The sequence below is a fragment of the Strix aluco genome, chromosome 5 (assembly GCF_031877795.1).
Source record: "Strix aluco isolate bStrAlu1 chromosome 5, bStrAlu1.hap1, whole genome shotgun sequence".
Taxonomy (NCBI): Eukaryota; Metazoa; Chordata; class Aves; order Strigiformes; family Strigidae; genus Strix; species Strix aluco.
This window is the reverse complement of record NC_133935.1, coordinates 57,619,370-57,639,376: the sequence shown is the minus strand read 5'-3', so window position 1 is coordinate 57,639,376 and position 20,007 is coordinate 57,619,370. Positions and strand designations below refer to the sequence as shown.

At 36.3% G+C, this 20,007-nt stretch overlaps 1 long non-coding RNA gene across 4 annotated transcripts; it reads right to left on the bottom strand.

Annotated features, from left to right (window-relative positions):
- Window positions 1-1,673: 1,673 nt before the first annotated feature.
- On the bottom strand, window positions 1,674-13,025 carry LOC141924643 (uncharacterized). Of its 4 annotated transcripts, none has more exons than XR_012623616.1 (5): window positions 12,867-13,025; window positions 8,502-8,649; window positions 6,763-7,244; window positions 5,983-6,112; window positions 1,674-2,923 (listed from the first exon to the last, which is right to left on the bottom strand). It is a non-coding gene; the product is annotated as an uncharacterized LOC141924643 (long non-coding RNA). The 4 variants fall into 4 exon arrangements; XR_012623613.1 differs by having other exon boundaries at window positions 6,763-7,241; XR_012623614.1 differs by having other exon boundaries at window positions 7,016-7,241.
- Window positions 13,026-20,007: the final 6,982 nt, after the last annotated feature.

The window sequence follows — 20,007 nt, the reverse complement described above, 5'->3', positions numbered from 1 at the left end:
ATTTAACAAGTATGGCATACCCTGGTGCTAGAACCTGATAGAATTTTATTAAGTCTTTTATACACAGCTTTGCATGTTAATACTATGCTCTCCTTTGATCTGGTTAGTCATCCAGCAGGAAGCTAGCATAAGACAGTTACTTTAGAAGCACAACTACTGAAATTACTGACTTCTTTGTAGGACTGAAAAAGGAGATTTAACATGCCCCCTAGCACAAGACACTATACAACTTAAATGTTGAAGTCTTCCTTCTAATGGGCCTAGAGAGGTGTTCCACATCTCTGAGTGTCTTAGATGAATCTGGAGTTTGCCTATTTAACATTTGGATTGGTGGGAGATTTTGGGTTGATTTGGGAGGGGGTTTGTATTGATGGAAGCCATCACTCAGATCAGGAGTTTGATGGATTTTGTTTCAGACACAGACTGTTTGGGGACAAACAAAAAGTACTAATGTTGTCAGGGTGTCCTAGGAAACATACTAAGAGAAGAGCAGATGAAGCCTGCACTCACAGCATTTCATCATAGCATTTCATTTTAATAGATTGTGCTACGAGACAGTACCTCCCAATAAACTATAGTACAGTGAGGATATGCTAATTAAGTGGAAGTGGATTTCTTGTTTGATCAGACTGTATCTGGTTGATCTGTGATGGCGATGACAGCAATGATAATCTAATCTCATCCACCCACCCATCTGGTTTTTCTAATGTGTTTATTGTACTGTTGTATCTACATCATCAGTCATGGATGTAAAATATGTAAAGACTGCAAACATAAATAAGGAATGACATATTAATTGAGCAACATGCAAATTGCTGCATTTATGTTGCTGGGAAGTGGGTACTCTAGGGAACTTCTTATTACAGATCAGATGCTGATATTCTGCTATTAACACCCAGCTGCTTGCTTCTGCCACATGGAGGTTCGTGGTGATACCTCCTGCCACTTCCTACAGCACAAGGGAGGGCTTAGTACTGCACAATGAATCCAGTGAAAAAGTCTTTGCTGGGCATGTAAATGTGATTCTGTAAAACAGTCATGAGGAGGGGGAGGAAAAAGTGCACAGCAATATTTCATACACATTAAATTTATTTACTTGAAACTTGCTTACACAGAGATCCCTCTTCTACAAAGCTGGCCAGTGTGTCACTACCTTCTCTCACTTTCTTTGTTACTGCCTGCTTTGGTGTGTCTGCATACTCATTCAGTCTTTCTTTTCAGATAATTAATCTTCCAAATAAGCACTGTACTGTCCCTTAAGCATTAACTATTAAGTTCTATTTTCTGCCTTTCAGTCACTACCATGTCTTATTCAGCTTTATGTACTTATCTCCCTGCTCCAGCCTTATCAGGCAATCCTTTTGTGACAAGAATTCAGGGAAGGCTCTATAATATTGTTACTATTTTCAGCCTCTACATAATGTCATCAACAGTTTGAACTCAGTTGTTGGCTGGACTGAAGATTTCGATTCCTTTTTCAGGTGTTTAGCTATTTTATATACACTTTAATTTCTTCAGCTTCCTAACTGAAAGTGGTTGTTTTGCATCTTGCTTCAATTTACATCTTTAGTTTAAGTGCATTGCATTCACTGTTAAACACTCTGACCCGATCAGTTCTATTTTGTACTTCCTTTAAATATTAAAACTTAAATCAGCAGATTAAAGATACCTGATGCATGAAAATGATAATTGCTTTAATTTCTGTTTTTTTTACAATTCATGTGTCTTAGTAGTGTGTAAGGACATCATGTAAGATAAAACGCCCTTTAAAGACAGTTTATGTTCAAGTGAGAAGAAAGGTAACTTTGTTTTGCATAAGCAAGTTACTCTACACAAACATATATACAGATATACAAACATACAGATACATTAACTTCATCTGTCTCCCCACTTTTCCCAGGATTTCTTGTATATGGTGGAAAATACAGTGAAAATACAGATGTAAATTTCTGTGCATTCATACTCTATTACTTGAGTGGGGGCTTGAACTCAGTAGTATTTAAAAGACAGAACAGCATGCTAACACATCTTATCTGAATTGTTAGAGCACAGATTTGTTTAAATCTCAGATATTTTTTCCTCTCTGGTGGACAGAAACCTCCTTGAAGAAAATACTTATGAAAATAGTTGGCATACAACATTCAATTGCTTCAAATAGAAAAGCCAAGGATGTCAAAGAGCTGGTACTGGAAGGTTCTTGTTCTTGGTCTCCCAAAACTTCATCCCCTATGTCAATTCATGTTTTCCTTTGGCTGCACTAATTGTACTACAGGTACGTGTTGTGATCAAAGTATTTGGTATCTATGGCAGCTCCAAGAACAAGTGATGTCCTTACAAATACTGCACAACTCCAATCAATTTCACTAAAAATAAGATATGAAAACCATAACTAGGTAGCACCTAATTTGTATCTGAGTTTCTGAACTTCTCTTCCACCACACTATTCTAACGTCTGAGCTTTTTGGAACACAACAACCACATGAAAAACATTTCTGAACATAAGATGGATACTGATATCTTCATGAGATATAAGTAAACCTTAACAATTTTATCTCTGTTAGTGTAAATGTGAATAGATTATATCTAGAAATGAATTGTGCTGCCATTAGTTATTTCCAGAACTGATTAAGAAACAAAATTGAAATGTGGCATTTAACTTTTCACAAGAACAGTCTGAAACAGAGCAGTGGGTGTTACAGTACATCAAGATGATGTTGTTTTACCGAAGATGTTCTGTATTACCCCTATTTGGTGGAAGAAGAGCCAAGCAATAGCTTCAGTGAACATACAAACTGAAGAAAAGCATGAAGAGCCGAAAATAAAACTCAAAAATATACTTTTGCTTAAAGGAGCAATGTCGAACACACAGTCTGCTGACTGTTGCAGTAAGAACTGGACCAAAGGGGATAGAAGATCATGTTTTCTGCAATATAAGATAAACAAGACATTTCTCAGCACTCTACCAATTTAATGTACATAATGTCCAAACTCTACCATACTCACTGCTTCCTTAAAAAAATAAACTGATTACCATAACAACTGTAAAGAACTTAATGGATTGAATATCTGAACAATTCTAATAGGTGTAAAGTTTTAAAATAGAATTCTTACACAAAAATATGTTTTAACAGAAAAAATACCCAATATGCAAACCATTATGTTTAATTAGATTAATTAGAAGATTTTTTTTATGAAAAAATAATTAAGAGAGTCCTGAAAAAGGCATTTGTTTAATATTTCTTAAAACATGTCAATAGCACATTTTACCTTCTCTGCACATCTGCCAAAATGGAGCATTCACTTTGGAGATTTGGTAGCTATCAGAGAAAATTATTGTACCACAGGGAATTTGTATGAAATATTCATTCAATTAAGTATTCAAAACCCTCTGAGCCATTCAACTACTCAGTCAAAATGAACATATTCTAGGAGCAGAGGCATTGTTTTTATGGTAATGCACACAAACTGATTTCTTAAGCAAATGTACTTTTTGACTTGGAGATCAATCTAACAATATGGTGATAAAGGCTGGTTCCTCACTCAGGAATTCCAGGAAATGTTTTGCTGGATCTGCTGTGCTATAAATGCAATTTGTTGTGCTCTCAGTAAAGTTGAGATGTTACAAGGCCAGAGCTACTGCTCTGAGTTGGGGTGCTTTGGTTTGCTGGGTGCTCAAACTGGTGCTGGCTGTTTCTCACTCTAATTAGGTGTTGGTTTTTGTTTTGTTTTGTTTTGTTTTTTTTAACTAAGTTTATTAACATTGAGATATTCTATTCTGAGGTTTCTCTCTGCTTACTTTGTTTTTATTGATTCAAATGAGAAATACAGATGTAGCTTTTCTTCTGGTGCAGATTTTTCAGGCTGTGTTAAGAACTTTGCCCTGTGTTGATATAATGCAGATCTAAGATTCAAAAACTATAACAATAGGCCTGGCTGATATACAAGAATGGCCATTTACAAATACTTCAGACAAGAAGAGATAGAGGACATATAGATGACTTTTCCTTAAGATCTCCTTTTACCCCTTAATCTTTCTATTTTAAAACTGTATTTCTTTTAAAAGTGTGATGGGTATCCTTTTGCTTTTAGTTGCTTCTTAAAGAATTTTTGAGACACTTTAGTATTTCATTTGTTCTAGTTTGCACAGCAATTTCTATTTTTCTCATTTGAATGGGAAAAGGTTTTTTAAGATTTTTTTTTAATGAGTATTTGCATGTTTTACTCTTTTTTTAACTGTGCTGGATTTTTTGTTGAACCTTTGCAAATCTTTGTGCAATTGTACATCTCTATCCTTGTCCTCCAACTTGAAATGTGCCCTCCATCTTGAAATGTTTAAACAGTCTCTCTGTTGACATTTACACTGTGATTACTCTATTATAAAGTGACTATTCTGGAAGAATGAAATGTGAACTACTGAGGACTAAATAAAAAACCTTCTTTTTCTTTTTGGAGATCTCCACTTGCTCCAAGAATGAAAGAAAGAAAATGTTAAAAGACAGAGAGACCAATGTTAAATATTAAGGCAAAGACCTTAACATTAAATTATGCATATATTTCTGTTTGAAAAATTAACAATAAATTCATAGACTGTTAGTATTTATCTTCACCACAGTGAAGAAAGTCTTGCAGTTGACTCATTGCACACATCTTGCTACTGATCAGTCTGGTATAAAGAAGAAAGAACTGGGTTTAAATTTCTGTGCTCTTGTGTGGTTCCAGGACCATGGGTGTACATTGCATATTTGCTGGCAAGCAAGCTCACATAACATTGCATAGTTGCTGGTGCTAAGCATGCATTGTACATGCATTGGGGGGTAACCACTGAGAGCCTGACACAGGGGCTGTGTCTGGAGCTGTCTTGGTGGCTTCTCAGTGTGTAACTTCCACCATGGACCTGCCAGGAGTGAGCACATTTTGAGAGCACCTGTGCTCACCCTGTATGTGCACTGCTATTCCATTCTGGATTGGTCAGGAAAAGCCATAAAATACCTATAAAAGTTCAAAATGGTTTAAAACAGATTACAGTCTTCTAGTTGGCCTTCCTTTTAGCGAAAATTCATCCAGCTTGCTCTCCATCTATCTTTTGCAACATCAAGCCAACCTGAACATAATCTTTCTTCTTTAGTTTTGCAAAGCAGGATCTGAACATGCTGAAGTGTTTTGTCTAATGTCAAAATGTTTAGTGAGCTAGACTTTCCATAACAAATTTTTAGCAACTTTTTTTTCTACCTATGCTTCTCTAAAGAGGTATGAAAATAAATCTAACGAAAACTCAGTATCTGGGAACGTTTTGTTAAGGATTCTAAATGGACTACAAGTAGTAATGCAATAAATGTAATAATTACAGACAGGTAGGGCTTCAGCAAGAGTATGTACTTCCTTCAGCAACTTTCCTTCAGTATGAAAATTCTTCATTGTTCATTCCGCCATTACATCGCATCTCCTGCATTTTTTAATAATATTTTAAGACTGACTAGTTCAATATTGTTTAATGTAAAACTTTTTTTCTGAGCAAAGTGTTCCACAAATCTCTCCAAGCTGTAAACAGGGTTGATTCAGAAGATGCTATTCTTGCCATATTTTGAACCTTACTTGAACTGTGTCATGGTATAGCTTAAATAAATACCACAAAGGATAGTGATGTTAAATGTAACTAGATGAATTTCATATGTATCGTCTAAACACTGACCATCTGATTGTAAAAGTACTAACATTAATGGCACAGAAATCTAGTTTACATATAATTCTAACTTATTTGTATTTTGGGTAGGTTATATGTTCAAAATACTACTTTAAAATGGCTAAAATGAATAAAATACTTTTGGCAGCTGGAGTCACTATCTGTATTTGCTTTTTGTCTACCTAAAATCTGTGGTCTTAGGCCTGGATTCATGCCACATAAGCTTACATACTTAACCACAGTGCCTAAATTAAGAACACAGTCTCTCTAGCATCCTTACAAAGTCAACAAAAAAGGCTTACCACATTCAGAAGAGTGTTCAGCCCGCTTAAGGTGTTAATTTTCTTAGAAGTTGGCACTTGGTCTCTCTTGATCACAGAGGAAACTGTGGCTTGCAGAGGAGACCATACTCTGGGCACTACATTAAAATGCCTGCGTTCAAACAGGAAGAATGGAACAATATAGTCTGAAATAATCTGAAAAGTCTTGTTGCTAAAACCCTGCATTTTAAAAGGCTTTGACTCATTTACATACATTTGTCCAATACAGTGTATTTCCACACTGAACATTTCAGAGAACCAAAAGAGAATCAACCATAGCGTTAGTCTTAATGCAGATGTATTCAAACTCAAAATCCTTATAGGAGGAAACAACCCTTGCTATGTCTTTGAAGATAGGTAGGTAGAAAATGGGAACTACACAAAAATGAGGATAATAATTAAAAGGAAATGTAAAGGGTAAGTTGAATTGGCAACATGCAGGCACTGGAGACTGTTTAAAATAACAGTAATATTGGCAAACATAAATCAACAAATGAAAAAGGCTCCAAAGGGACAAATAAACAATCAGAATGATTAAATGTGTCAGAAAAAGAGGTTAATAGAGGCAAAAAGACATCCTTCAACAAATGGAAGTTGTACTCAAATGAAGAAGACACGATAGATCAGATATTTTGGCAAGGTAATTATAAAACAAATATAAATCTAGAAAAAAAAAAGATTTGGAGAAAAGTATGTTAAAGGCTGAAAATATATAAATATTTTAAATACATCTGACTGCAGTAAATGCAGAGTGAAAGGTACCTCTTGAAAATCTAGAAAAGACACATCATCTGAGATATGCTTTGAGAATGAGAGAGAGAACAGTAGCATCCTTCTCTGGGACTGACATGCCTGATTTAGGACTGCACATTAGAAATCCTGTCTATGAAGAATAACAGCAAGGAGTCAATCACTTTAGAGGTGATAGCTGATACAGAGTGTCCCACCGTCTAGAAGAAGAAAAAGAAGTTTTGCTGTTACTCCTTTCTGAGTAAAATGTCCATGATTGTTGCACCTGCCTAGAAGATGAGATTTGAACTCAAATGCTTCTCCAGACCGGAGACTAAAATCCATGGAGGGTTTTCTCTGCTGACTTGTGGTCAGGGCATTTGGAGATCAGAGGAAAGACAGTGGTTTCTGACAGCTTCTTTGGGTGCCTACTGCCTCTCATCTTTTCCAGGTCAGAAACCCCATTTGCCATCCTGGGACCCAGCGTCACCCACAGGGACTAAATCTTCTTCCTACTGGGACAGTGAGAAGGAATAGAGAAGGGAAGAAATGTGAGGTGGGGGAAGAACTGGAACATCTTTTCAGAGACTAAGGCTTTCTAGTGATGCAGCTGTGAGAGCAAGATTGTAGGGGTAGATCCCATTTATTGATCCTGAGAGAGATATGCCTACTGCACAGCTTGAGTATCCTCAGTGTCTCCTGGCTGTAGCAACTGGAACAGGCACTGTGTAAGCAAAATGAGTGATCTGGCACTTTGATATTTGCTGCTGTATATTTCTGTGCACTGTCTGGAGTAAGCGCTCAACAGAATTCAATTTTTTTGGCTGCCAACCGAGATTTTAGATGTTCACATGTGTATAATTATTTTTTTCATCACATGTGTGGTAAATTGTGTGTTCTAGTTCTTGCTAAAATTAGCAATTTGAAGTTTTTCAATGACAAGACTACTTGCATGGGAATATTTGTTCAGACTGGCAGAAGATACTACAACTTATATTAAAGAATATACTACAGTCTTATATTAAAGAGCCTTAAATCAAGCTAAAAGTGGCTGCCACAACAATGTTTTCAAACAGAGCTCAGCTAGCAGATTGTTGTTGCAATAGCTTTACAACTCTTGGAAAGTAAATCTCCCAAATAATGTAATTATGAACATCTTTATTAAAAATAGAGTTTTACACCTATCTGAAAGCACTTGTATATCGAACATGGAGGTGGGTACATACACTGTAACTACTTGATTTTAATTTTTTTTTCCTGGCACTCAGATGTCTATGTTTATTTCTGTGGTTTTTTTTCCTCACAGTTGAAAGTATGAAAGGTTCTTCTTTGATGTTCATGTTTCTATATTTAGGAATGTTAATTTTTCAGAAGTTATTGGAAGCTAAAGAAATTAATCTTTCTCATGGTATCACTGTCTCCTTGGTCCTCTACATCCATTCATAGAAATTAGGAACATCCTTTTTGATCTAATGTGTTATTAGTTTTTTATTATCTCCTTTCCACTGAGCCTAAACTACAATATTTTACTTTTCCTGAAATTGGGCTGAAAAGGGGCACTCAGCTACCATAGAAATTAAAGTGACTATGTGTGCATGCATATCCTGACTAAGATTTATTTTAGATAACAGGTGTGTTAGTGATAAGAATGAGAGATATTTAGAGAAAGTGGGCTTGCCATATCTGTACACTCCAAGAATTCATAGTTTACAGTTTCTGGATCATATCATATTTTCTTATTTAAGGTAGTCCTAGGAAAGGCAAGGCCTTACCTGAAGAATCAGTGCCACTTCAGCTCTGGGTGTGACTTATGATATATAATATCAGACTCTATCTGAGTATTATTCATACTACTTCTCTTCCACATCCAGGCTTGATCACTGTTATCCACCCACTGCTAGTTTCTTCTAGGATGACGCTCTGTATGGAAGAAAAATCATAACTTGTTGAAGTTAATAACACTGCTGAATTTAAACATCCTTGAGATATATTGAAAGATGTTTTCTGTTCTCCTAGTAACTGTCAAGGCTGCAACAAAATATCCAGGCCAATGACTAGGACCTGGTCTGAGGTTAAGCTAACTGAAAAGTATGTGAAAAACTACTGTGAGGATTAAGTTATATGACAAATGGCTGAATTTTGTGGATGATTGGAGGGAAATACTGGATGATTTTTGAAGAGTAAAATCTTGCAAGATCAGTTCAATCTAGATAACAGTATCAGTGATATCATTTCACATTACAGAGGGTAATGGGAACAGGAATATCAAATTTTGGAACAGATGTAAAAATGGGAACCAATGGGGACAAGAAAGGAAGTGTGAAAAGCAGGGTCAAGAAACTGTAAAAGAGGTAGTAAGGTATATAAATCATGTGACTGGTGCTCTTCGGGGGACTGAAGTCTAAACCAGGGCAAAAAACCAGGCTGTTGTTCTGACCATACCACGTGAGATGAACTTACTTCTGTAGTCAAGAAGACAGGAGTGGTGGAGTCAAGAAGACATGGTGGGATCCTGGACTGGTGGACTGAGCACCCTGGTGTCACCATCTTATAGGCCTGATGGCATTAGCATTTATCCAGCACTTCCTGGTACTAATTAAGTCAGGCTTTGGGGTTTTTGTAAATCTTTGTTTTGTTTTGTTGTTTAATTTCTCTTTCTTACTAGCCACTCTCAGCCTCTTTTTTTCCATTTTGTTCACATTACTTATTCATTAATTTTATGTTATCTGATACCTAGATCATAAACTTTCTAGTATTTGCTTACTATTTCTAATTCGATTACACCTTAATTTAGATTCAGTTGTGTACCAAAACAGTCCATACTTTCCCATATCAGACTGATTCACTCACATTTATTTTCTGTAGGAAGGAATGAGATATTCTGGTTTGTGAAAGAGCAATATTTTAAATATTTTGCATTTTTAAAGATTTTAAGAGCACTGTGATACTGCAAATTGTGTATAAATAAAGAACACTGCATTCTTTTTCTTAGGAGAAGGGAAGTGGAAAAAATGTTTTATGAAAACTTGCATTTTAAAATTTGCAGCTATGCAGCAGTTGATAAAAATCCATGTAAGTCTATACTCAGACGACTACCCCTTTTTAGAAAATATTTCTAATAGCTTGTAAAAATGTAAAAAACTGAAGTTAAAATAAAAAAATATTTTTTGTTCTAATTTTCCTTGCTTCATGAGAAAGAATTATATTAAAATCCAAAACTTTAATATATCCAGTAACTCATGATACAATAATTTTACATTTTAAATGAAATACATTATAACTGAAATATTTCTTTATAGGCAAAAGAATATCTGCATTTAATATTGCATGTTCTCAGAGAAAAGTCTGAAGAGGTCAATAGCTGGCCAGGATCTCAAAATGTCTCAATCACTGTAGCTCTTTTCAATTTTACAAAGTTATACAGAATAACACTGGCTGAAGATCCAACATAGTGTTTTTTATCAGAAAAGTATCACATTGCTTAACTGTGCTAGTACAGAATGCCAAATTGAAATTTTTACATGTTTTCTTAACAGTGAAATATGTGAACCCAATGTACAATTATACTGAGAGGAAGTATAAATGTAATAGTAACAAATAAGGAGATACTGAGGACAAACAGCAGTGGCAAATAGTATACATGGATGGTATATATTAAATACTGTAAAGGATTTATCTGTACAATTCCCATTAGATTACAGTAGGATTTTGGTATCACAGAACTCTGTACCTAGAATATAACTTCTGTGTTGCATTGGCAACAGCTGTACAAGTACACTGAAGGAAACAAGAACAACAGATTTTTCAATGTAAGGTTAGAGAAAATTGCCAGCCTCATAACTATTTCAGACATCCCAGATGAGAGATTCACGAAGAGATGAAATATCATTTTGTAAAGACTGAATATATTATGCATATGATTTCCTAATATGGGAATGGCAGTGCAGCTCTTGGTTAGACAAAGCCAACTAAGATGATAAACTGGATATCTGTCTTTTTTAGGAAGAATTAGGACATGGGCTCTGGTATGAAATGTTTCTCTCTAGGCTGAGTGAGAGGGACTGTGCAAAGTCAAGAATGCAGTGTGGATACGACTCACTGGCTAAAGCCCAGGCCCCTCTCTCTCCTCCCACCCACCCATTTAACCTCTGGAAATGGAAACTCTCTTGCAGAGTTGCCTCAGGAGGACAAAGTACCTTCCTTGGGAGTTCTGTAAATCTTTCTTTATCATGTTTTTTTACAAGAACTTAAAGCCTATTATGAGACTTAAACCTACCTCATAAGAAAGTAAAAGTTAATGAGGGGTGCCATTCATGGGCAGGGTTGTGTGCTTATAGTGATATTGTATTACTTTACATCTTCAGTGTTTGCATAGTTGTCTCTCTGGCCTAGTCTGTAAAAAGCCAATATAGGATTATTCATTAGCATTTTTATACTCAGGGGACTTAGTTAATGATAACACTGTCCCACAGAAAAATTTCGTGTATTACGGATGGGGCTATAGCTATAGTTAGGACATGTTGGTTAGGTCATGGTTGATAAAATATGACCTCAAAGCAGCTTTGTAATTGCTGTATTTACCAGTTACATTAACATGATATGAATATTTGCTTCTGGGAAGTTATAGAGAGAAAAAAAAAGACTTGAATAATCATGCTTACAGTAAGAGATCTGGAACCAAATAAAATAATAAAAACCATGTGCTTTTTGTAAAATGTTTGATAATTGTCCATGAAAACTTTTAATTTTGACAATAATCTTTTGGACCAAAGAGCTAGGTGTTTACTGTGATTGAAAACTCTTCCTGAAACATAGATGCTTACTAGCATCCAGAAGGATCATCAGACAGTTCAAGTCAGCACAATCCTGTTGACAGATAGTTGTTTCTCAGTGAGGAACTGGCTTCTTCAGATAGGAAAGAAAACTAAAAAATGTCAGTAACAAAGTTCGTAGCTAAGAAATATTTCTTCTGTTTTAAAAACTTGTTTTTCTCTTATATTGCAAGAGCTGCCTTAAAACAACTCCTCAGTATGCCATTGCTAGATTAGTTTAAAAATAATGAGACTCCAGGTTGAGTGGCTACTTACATTTATTACCATCTGTCATGTTTTCTTTTGAGATGTTGCTTGCAAACTAGAATTTATCATTTAAAGAAAGAAGAGTTCTGTATATTCATCGTATGCTATACTTTACACTAAAACAATCAACTCTGCCTCTACATTAGGGGCAGAGCAAATGATCACTCATATCACAAGTATGAATTTCCTTTCTTTTAAGGCAAGACTCTTAGAAATCAGAGCTTGCATGTGAATAAGCAGAAAACTAATGTTGAGATTAATTTTGTACAAGTTAGGCATACAAGCTTTCTCTATAGTCAATGAGACAATGGCCAGTGGGACAGTCCCCTTGAGGAGGCAAACCATCCTCTCTGCAGAGAAGGAGTTAACATGAGTATGTCACAGAAGGCATTCTGTCTCATCCTGTCCATACTGCTGCATATCCAGACATACGTATGCAACTATATATACACATTATGTACAATATAAGACACAGAATAAGTAAAACATAGTATGTTGTATATTTTTTATTTGTTATACATCCTGTGCATTATACAAACTGATAAATAATTATTTAACAATTGATTTTCTTCCTATCTCCTGCTTTCCAGGTACTGCAGATTGAGCCATTTTAACTACTTAGACTAGATGCTTAATTATATGACTGAGGTTATGTAAGATAACTCCAGCAAAACCTAAGCCTATTGTCTTAAACAGGACACAAGTCAAACACAGAGGAAAAATATCTTACATGTGCTGTATATTAATAATGAGCATACATATTTAGATTCACATTTTCTGCATAACCTTTATTACTAATAAATAATGCAAAATAATATATTATCATTTTTCCAGATCATTAGATAAAAGCATAACATATTCAGATGCTGAATGCTGCTGCATGATGACAGAGCACGCAGTGTACTGGAAAGGTGGTCATAAGATAGTTTACCCACAGCATGCATTTTACCTACATGTATTTAAAATGGATATATTTTGCCAACACACAAGTTGTATTTTAACTCTGAGTAACATAAAATAAAATAGTGAGTTTTGTAGATAAATAAAACATATTATTACCTTATGCATCAGAGAGCTTTGTCCTGTAGGCTGCCTGTGACTTAAAGAAGACTGTGGTTTAGACATGCAAGCAGTGTATTTGTCACTGAGGTGAGGAAGCAGGAACACAGGCATAATGCTGCCAGGGGCTGTCAGATATATTAGGTCCTGTTCCCCTGTAATCACAAGCAATCAGGTTATATAGTCCCACTGATACATGTATTAAGCTTCTCTTCATCTCATGTATCATGCTAAAAGAAACCTGCATTATCAGTAAAAATATATAATATGTCACTGCAGATAGAAAAAGTTAATTTCACAAAAAGTGAAAGGTAAGACAAATGGTCTGCTTGTGTACTTGAAGGAAAATAACAAGCTCTGATGCACAGTTTCATTCCTGGCAAGACTAGTAAGCTAATGGTCATGTGTATTGAAGCAGTGAAACTACAAGAAAACTTCTGCCTTTCACTCTCAGTTTCAGGAAAACAGCATGTTCTCCCTCTATACTCCTGGCATAGGGAATGTCATAGCTGTTTTCTTAAGGAACACTTTATTGGTAACAACTCCCTTGCACAGCTGCAGGAGCAAAAAGGAGGACTCGGGCCCCCTGTAGTTGACCCTTATGTATATACAGGAGTGAAAAATATTATAAGTCATTATACCTCTGTTAGGATGCTATAGAACCTGGTGACATTCAGTTCCTTGAGGTGGATCTACCTCTGATTTCTTGAAATGATCATCCCCAAAACATCAAAAGGGTGTTCAGTCTCTAATGATAAATTTTACTGAAACATAAACTAGGAAAAAAAATTTTAAAAGAGAAAACTAAGGTCTGGCAAGTAAGAGAGGTTAAAAAACGAGGCATCTCCCTTCCATTCCACTGAGCTCTTGCTGGTCCGGTTCTGCTTTTCTACACAGCAACTTCCAATGGCTCCTTGAGTTGTGTCAGTCTCTACAGAATAACAAGCTGTCTGGATAATTCAGACTGGAAGGGACCTCAGGAAGTCTCAAGTCCTACTTCCTGCTCAGAACAGCGTTAGTTACCAGGTTGCTCAGAGTTTTATCCAGTCAGGTCTTGGTTATCTCCTAGGACAGAGACTGCATAACCTCTCTAGGCAGCATGTTTCACTGCCTGACTGTCCTCATGGGGAAACTGTTTCTTCTGAACCTCTCTTGTTTCAAAATATGACCCTTTCATCATCCCTCCATGCACCAAACCTCTGTCTTCTTGTTAACCTCCCCACAGGTACTGGGGATGCAGCTGCCCCGTCACCCCTTAAAGTCACCTCTTTTCCAGGTTGAACAAGCCCAGCTCCCTCAGCATCTCCTCAAAGGGCAGGTCCTCCTGCCCCAACCAGCTTGGAGGCCCTCTGCTGAACTCACTACAGGTTATCAATGTCTTGTACTGGGGGTCACAAAACTGGGCATAGTATTCTAGATGCAGTTTAACAAGTGCTGAGTAAAAGGGGATAATCAACTCCACCAGCCTACTGGCTCAGAAGGCTGTTGGCCTCCTCTGCTGTCAGAGAACACTGCTGGCTCATCTTCAGTTTGTTGCTGCCACCTTTTCAGCAGAGCTGCTGCCCCATCCTTTAATATTGTGGAGCATTAGTCCATATTGAATGTAGGACTTTAAATTTGTCTGTTGATTTTCAAAATGTTGGATAATTCATCCAGCTTGTCCACATCTCTCCGAATGTCAGACCTGTCCTCAAGCATATTAACTGTGCTTTACGGTTTGCTGTCATATGCAGACCTGATGAGTGTGCTCTCTGCTACCTCCTCCAGATCATTGACAAAGACATTAAACGGGACAGGTCCCAGGATAGACTCTTGGGGCACACTGCTTGTCTCTGGGTAGAGTAGATTTCATTAATCACTGACTTCTGAGTTCAAGCACCTAACGAGTTTTTCACCCATCTACTTGTCCACCCATATAGACTGTAACGCTCTAGTGCCAGAATATAAGTAGATCATGTCAAAAGCCTTGCTAGAATCAAGAGTCAAACATCCTCTGCCTTTCCCAATTCTCAAGTCCAGTCAAGGCAATCAAGTTGGTCAGGCATGATTCGCCCATTGTAAATTTGTGTTAACTTTTCTGAAGTAGCCATTGCTCAGAGACTGGGTGGGTATCAGTCTGCTGGTGGGAGGTGTTGAGTGATTGTCTTTGCATCTCTTGTTTTCTTTTTTTCCACTTTACTTATTAAACTGTCTTTATCTCAACCCATGAGTTTTTCTTGCTTTTGTCCTTCCAATTCTCCCCCCATCCCACTAGGGGAGAGTTGTGGGGATTCGGAAGGATTTCCTGCGGGGAAATGGGCATGTGAGCAATCCTGCATATAAGCAAGACTGGTAAAGCCTCAGCGTCGGCATGATGAGATGACACGGAAAGAATGAGGAAGAACCCAGGAAGTTAAACAACTTCAGGGTGTGGGTTTGGGCGGAGAACGAAGTTTGTACAATGTCGATGTGTCAGTTTTCATCTTATCAGAAGAAAGCTTAAGGAGCATGTGCAAAGCTAACTGTCCAATCAGAAAGAATTATACCATGTGATTGTATCATGTGATTCTCACCTGCATTATAAAAGGCTTGCTTCACCACAATAAAATTGGCATTGCCTAATCACACTGATTGTCCGCATGTCCATCTCTCCCGCAGAGAGTGAGTGAGTGAGTGAGTACTTAGCGACCATCCAGGGTCAACCTACCACACTCCATCTGTCACACAGATGCACAGAAAGCATTATGTTGCATGGCTTACTTGTAATAGCCTGTACCGTCATCCTTATTCAGAGTGGCAGAGCTTCTATTTTTTATATGATCTAAATTTCGCAGTTTCCTGGCTGATGTGTGCTTAGCTACTCTGCCTTAGGGATATTTGTAAAAAGTGTGTAACTGAGTACATGCTGAATTTAAAATAATTTTTGAAAGCAATCTCTCTCTGTGGTTTTGTGTTTAATACATTTACTGCTGGATGTGTAATAATAATTAAAATCTTTCAAGAACTTAATGATTAGAAAGATTATTTCAGAGGTTATGCTATTGACTTTGAGAACACTTGCAAAGCAGTTGTGTATGGCTTCCTGCATCTCCGCTGTGATAATCTGGGCATAGTATCTAGTTCTTAAAGTGGAGCAGGAAAGGAGAGTATCTTAATATATGGCAAACTGTTGCCAGGCACTGCTGTTATTATTCATTTCTATGAGTGTACAGAGTTTAGCACAACTGATACTTTATTATAAGTATGGATCTCTAGGTACTAAAGCAATACAACTGTTAAATAAAGTTTCTGTGTACAGATGTGCAAAGAAGAAAAAGAGTTTGATTAAAACATCCTGTTAAGGAACAAAGCTGTTTCTGTGGTCTCATGCCTATCAGTCTTTGGAACTTTCATCCCATTTTTCATCTTATTAACATACCAAACAGCCAAATATTTTCCTGAATGCAACCAATGTTTATTGACATTTCATCACTTGCAAAGTTTCATGAAATGATGAATAGGTACACCAAGTTCTACCACAGGAAACAAAATTAGCTGATTCCAGGCCAGTCTAGAGCTATACAGGCTACACAGAGAAACAGATTCTTCAAATAGTCAAGAGCACTAAGTGAGTTATACAGACCTGTTGGTCAGGTTCTGGAGATGTGTTTAACAGCAGCGGGCAGCATTGGGATACTCTTAGATCAGAGTTGTTCTCTCTAGCTAAGCCAACATAGCAGAAGTTGGAATCCTCCTTTCTGACCACATCTCCGATTAAATTAAAAAAACAACAAAAAAAAAGGAATAGTATGCCAATACTTTCAGATAGAAGATAATTGAAAGCAAATTTTATTCAGTAGGGCAATGAATTGAAGCAAGCCTAAAGCAGCCAAACTGCAGGTACTGCATATGGCAGACCCATCAGCAAATTCTGAGCCACCAGCACAGCTGCCTGAGGAACCTGCCAAGAGGCCAGATGTCACTTTTGGAAAGCTACATAACACAGCTTGAAGTGTGAATCCTTTGATGGCAAACCATTTTCACTGGGTCACATTCTGATCTCATTTACATTGTTTCAAAGCTGAGATTTCACACAAAATAAATGAGAGCAGAATTTCTTAAATGGAAATATAAATGGGAAACCAGCTGGATTTCTTAAAAGAGAAATAGTGAGAGAGAAAAAGTTTTAAAATTAGATTCTCAGTTTGCAGGAATACAGTTTTCCAATAAAACCAAATATTTATATGTGTAATTAAAATAATGAAAGCAATGAAAGGAATTAAAATTATTGCACACATTTTCTTAACAGGGTTTAGAAATAATTCTTAATGCAGATTCATGTAAATTAGCTTTTATTATAATTTGATATGCTAGCAAATAAGTGTGTTACCAAAAATCTGATAAATATGAGGTGCTTAGCCATGAATACTTTTTAAGTATTTTTTTAAATAGTCTGTTCATTAGAAGGCTATCAAGATGCTACTAAAAAAAAGGTATAAAAGGATATGCCTAGTAAAAACAAATTCAGACTATCAGCAACGAAATTTAATCCTGTGTTTAAGCCTTGTGATGTCTGTCATATACGCACAGTAACACATAGAGTAAATTTAACAAATAAATGACACATCAGTGTCATTACAGCAATACTGTAGGCCATGTAGGAGTTAATGAGAAGTTGTGATGTTTTACCTCTAGAGACATAAAGGACCTGTAAAATTTTTAAAGACTCTTTAAAGATTATTTGTTTTTACAGAAATTAAGCTTTTTAAAGAAATTTAGCTTTTTAAGAAGATAGTGACTATTTTAAAATCTGTTTATTGGGGAACATTTCTTTCTTTTTTTTTTTTTTTTGTTTTTGTGTGGAAGGATGAACAGCCTGATCTGCAATGTTGCCTTAACCTCCCCAATGTCCTCTATGATAATCAAAACACTTTAGCATTCTCTGTAAGTACAGTTTTGCCCATAGATACTCATAAGGCTTCAAAGTTCATATGAAAAACACTACAGCCCAGTTTTGATTATGTAGCACTAACAGGCTTTACTTCTGTATCTCTCTCCATGTCTGTCAACCAAAGGCCTCTAACAAGACAACATTATGTTTTCTGAAATGAGAAGATTCACAGAGCATGGGAAAGACTCTCTGGGGCTGATCCCTGATTGACATTATTTTCTTCAAGAGAAAAACATGTTATGTACTGGGTTTTGTTAAGACCAATGGGACACTCTACCTGTTATTGTCAAATCTACATTATGCCAGCTAAGACCAATTATTTCCTGCATAAATTATTAATAGAGGGTTTTTCTTGCTCAGCCATATACTTTAATATTTTAGTTTTTTCTGCACTTCCTAAGACAAAAAAATGTAGTATGATCATTCTGCTATTGCAAATAGTCTGTCCATTAATATAAATGAATAAAGGTTATTATAATGACATATGTCAGAAATCATTACACACATTGTGTGTAAAACCTGCAGTTTAGCACTAAAAGAACATGTAAAAAGGAGGAAAAGAGGGTTCTAGTGTCATATATCTTATTAAGCAATTAAGAATATACAAGCTCGATGTATAACAATTGCTACTGCAAACCCACATGCAGGAAATACAGGCTGAATAAGTTATTTTTATATGTGAAGCTGATTCTTTGCTTCCATTCAGCTTGTAGGTGACAATTTAAAGGACTTCTTGAAATTTGGTAACAACTCTTTTTTCTTGATGAAATAGAACTTTAATTGAAAAGTGGTGGTTTTTAAGATAAAGAATGCTTTTTAAAAATATTGATGGAAAAATTAGAAGGAAATATTTAATATCTGTCAAAAAAAGATTATTTTTGAAATGATATGTGATTTTTTTTTGCCAATTTATTATAAAATCATATCTCAAACTGAGGTTATTTTCTGCAGAATGGAAAAATGGATGATTGTCAAAAACCCCCTAATTTTCAGTTATATTTTGTGCTTTTGATTAAAATATAGGCATTTGTGTGCCATTCACACCATTTTGGTGCTCTGTAACACTCCAGTTTTCTTAATCACAGCCTGATAAACAGATTATTTATATCCCATTTAAGAGATTATTTGGACTGCAATAAGGAGAACATGCATGACATTTCAACAATAGGAAGAATCATACAGGCATCACTTTATTTCATGATGTTTAAAAGGGTTTCAAGCAGCTCATCCATCTACTCTAACCCTCTACCCCTTGAGAGGTTTCGATGTAACTTAGGCTATCCCTAACAAACATCTATTCAACACAGCTGGCATTTCCAGGCTAAAGAGATGATCGAGAGAAGATGTTAGAGAGGACTGAGAGTGGCACTGGGATGGTGAGTAGGGAAATGTTCTCTGTCTTTTTCAGAAGAATCTATAGGCATTAAATGGAGGTGCCAGGTGGAAGGCTTAAAACGATCATTAGGAGATAGTTCACATAAACCTGTGAAAAGTGTTTGTACTTGATGCTGTGCAAGCTAATAACTTTAAATGTGTTCATTAGAAAAATCCAGAGAAGAAAAATCCATTCAAGACTATTAAACACAAGCAAAAGGGTCCTAGTTCATGATTCCCTGAGTCAAAAATTACTGGAGGCTCAGTGTGTATTCTAGAAGAGACACTTATATCCACTGCTACGCACTCACTTCCCCCCACCCTCCACAACAGTATGAAAACATTTCCCCACTCACCCCAGGAAAACCATCTAACTGGTCTTGTTGTCTCCCCTGAAGTCCTGGATAGTTGTAGCTGTGGAGTAACCTATTTCAGCCATTGTTATGTTCTTGTATCCCTTAAATGTCTGCCAAAAATCTCCAAGGAAGTAAATTTCCAAGATTTCCCCTAGTTTGACAATTTCAGTATTTGTCACTGTATTAGAAAGTTTTTCATGACATCCAGCAATATCTTTTTACTGTTAAGCAAAGAGATTATCGTTTTGTCCTTGCCCAAGTAAACATGGAAGACTCTTGATCATAATCGTTTATAACATATAACATAACAAAAGGCAGTTATCAAGTTCTCTACACAGTCTGCTATTTTAGAATTTAAAAATCTGTACAAAACAAATCTGAGATCATATCTTCTAAACATCTTTTTCTTCTTTATACTGTCTTTGGTTTGTCTGCACCAGTGTCATTCTCAAAATTGGATATATTACTGCAGATGAAACTTTCCCGGTACTGAGAAGAATAA